This window comes from Salvelinus namaycush, chromosome 8, assembly GCF_016432855.1.
Source record: "Salvelinus namaycush isolate Seneca chromosome 8, SaNama_1.0, whole genome shotgun sequence".
Lineage (NCBI taxonomy): Eukaryota > Metazoa > Chordata > Actinopteri > Salmoniformes > Salmonidae > Salvelinus > Salvelinus namaycush.
Window position 1 is genome coordinate 29,803,676 of NC_052314.1, and position 2,863 is coordinate 29,806,538.

Genomic DNA, 2,863 nt, shown 5'->3' on the forward strand with positions numbered 1-2,863 from the left:
TTGTTCACTCTTAGCGCAGTCGGTCCCTGAGAAAAAAACTTGCGCAATGTGCGCGCGTGTGTGTGTGTGTGTTTCAAAAACAGAGAAAAAAGGGTCGGGTGTGTTTGTTAAAAAAATACCCTTGCATCTGCGCTCAAGGCTCTCTATGCATGGGGGTCGTTTGAAACCAAGGTTTACACTATCTGGCAAAACAGATGCCTAAAAGTCATTCAGCCCAGCGATGTCGAGACCTCCCCACCCCAGCATCTAGATGCTAGCCCCCGGAGATTTTAGAATATCAAAAAGATACCTAATGTTTAGACACCCCCCCAATACCCTATGTTTGAACCAAATGGCAGGTGTTTGAACCACATGTCTTAGGCTTCAAAGATAACTTTGAGGCGGTTTTAGCGCGAAAAAATACGACACCACTAGAGTCAGACGGCTACAAAAGCTATGCAAAACAGGTCCCCCTGTTAGCCTCGTTTTAGCGCAGTTACCCTACAGCATTCCCCCCAGGAATAGTTATCGGACGGACCCCGTTAAAAAAGATAATCTGGGAAAAACCTCCTCATGGATATTTCTGAAGGTTAGTTCTTGAAATAAATATTTACATATGCTATATATTAGATTTGTTTGTTCTGGGGAATTGTTTGAAAACGTTGTATGTTATAGAAATATTAAACAGGCCTTAGGGCCCGGATTCTTAACGTATAAAATGTCAATATTAGCTAAAATGATTAGAGCTTTAATATTATCTAATGTTTTTTTAGATTCTCAAACCTTCACGCAGATTCTCCGAGATATAAATGAGCTCGAACCGGCCGTAGGGTCTCCGGAACAAATTGCTTACATCCCAACGCCGACCCTGAATTGTAGTAAGTAAGATCCAAGAATTCCGTAAGAATATTTATACCTTAAAAACAAAAAGTGTCGGCATCTTATATTAAAAGTTATTTTATGTGTTTACAGCGGAAATACCTCCGAGAAGGGATGCCATAGGTAGTCTACACGGTTTCTGTGAAGGATATGCCTACGAGACAATTTTGCCCTACTCCCAGGATGTATTTACACACAAGCCGCAAACAGAGACTTTAAACGGCAGGTCAACTCCCCTGAGCCAGGACCGTTGGGCGCCCCCTATTAAACACCAACGGACAATCAGTGCCCAGATCCACAGGTCCGCTTCACCCGAACAATACTACTGGGCGGGTATTCACGAGACAGCGTTACAAGGACAAGGTATGAATCAATTATCATTTATATATATATTTTATTTTTATGCCTGAATATATAAAATAATATGTTTAAACATGGCCTAATGCTGTTTTTTTTATTTTTTATTTCAGGCTCACAAGCTACAGACCAGGCAGATGCTATAATTAGGGTTGCCCAAAGACATGTTCCCGAGTTCTCAGAGCTTCTTCAGAACAGCCCTCTTCAAAAAAGCCGAGGTATTTAATTAATGTATTGTTAATATATAGGCTTATATCTGAAATGTATTTTACATTTTTATCAAACATATTTTAGGGTTAATAACCTATTTTTCTGTATGTATTATTTTTAATGCAGACTCCTCGCCGGCTTATAAAGACATCCAAGAAGCTACACATCTAGATCCCGAGGAGGCGCCAAAGACCCCAGTCACCAGAACAGCGAAGCCTGATGATTTCAAAGTTTTAAATGACATTTCTGAGGTAGACGATTTGATGTTCTGTGAAGTGGCCAACCTTATTGAAACGGCCAATTCTGGTGGGGCAACAGCCTCTTGTGAAATAGACCAAGCCGTGCTTTTCAAGGCTTTTACACAGGGTTTAAAATCACGAAAGGCTTTACTTCAACGTCGTATGGGTATTCTATTCGAACATCAATACAATCAGGATGTGTCATTCTGGCGTAGAGAGCTTCCCCGCATGTTAAACAACAGTAGGGTTAAAACAAGCAAATACCTCCGTTAAAAAACACATATGTAAAAAACACAAGCACACACATCCTTAAGTAGAGAAATGGCGCCCCCTATAGACCTAAGCGAGACAATTGAAACCCTCTTAGCGGAAATCCCTACAGAGCTCCAAGATATAATTAACCATATGAATGATTCTGGGCTAATTGACATAGGGGCTATAGATGAAAACCTATTATCCCAGATTCCCTCCGAACTCATTGAAATTATTACACGTATGAATGAGTCAGGGTCTGCCGATGAAAACAGGTTATCACAGATACCCGAATCAATCATATCTTTAATTACCCTGATGAACGAGAGCCCTAGGTTTAATTCTGCACCCCCTACACCTCTAAGCCATCCTTTAACACCCATGTTCGAAGAGTCTGAAACCCAATACGATGTTTTTGAACAGCTGAACAAATGTCTATCAAATCTGGAGCGGGAAGGTCTTGATCACAATGTACAGAACGAGAGCCCTAGGTTTAATTCTGCACCACCTACACCTCTAAGCCAGCCTTTAACACCCATGTCTGAAGAGTCTGAAACCCAATACGATGTTTTTGAACAGTTGGACAATTGTCTAGCAAATCAGGATGGGGATGGTCTTGATCGCAGTGAACATGTTTTGTATCGAAATAAATTCCACAATATTGAGGTTCGACAGTTTTTCAATTTCGCATGGGGGGGTCAGATTCGGGAATATGCTGTGTTTTACGTAATGCTTATGGACACTTTGAATGAACTGGTAGATAGAGTTAGAGCTTATAGCCAACCAAGGGATACCTTACAGTTGGAAATTTTTGGAGACAGTCTGCAGAGCCGTGTATCGCTTATTTTAAATAAGGGTGAAGCAGATCTTGAACAATTTGTTAACCTGCTAGAACGCCTTGTTCAGTCAAATTTAAACGTGCTAGCAGATAGGACCCTCGAACTTGT

General features: G+C 40.9%; 1 long non-coding RNA gene across 1 annotated transcript; it reads left to right on the forward strand.

Annotated features, from left to right (window-relative positions):
- The first annotated feature begins 1,007 nt into the window (after positions 1–1,007).
- On the forward strand, positions 1,008–1,640 carry LOC120052011. Its single transcript, XR_005477352.1, has 3 exons — positions 1,008–1,221; positions 1,329–1,433; positions 1,552–1,640. It is a non-coding gene; the product is annotated as an uncharacterized LOC120052011 (long non-coding RNA).
- The last annotated feature ends 1,223 nt before the right edge of the window (positions 1,641–2,863 follow it).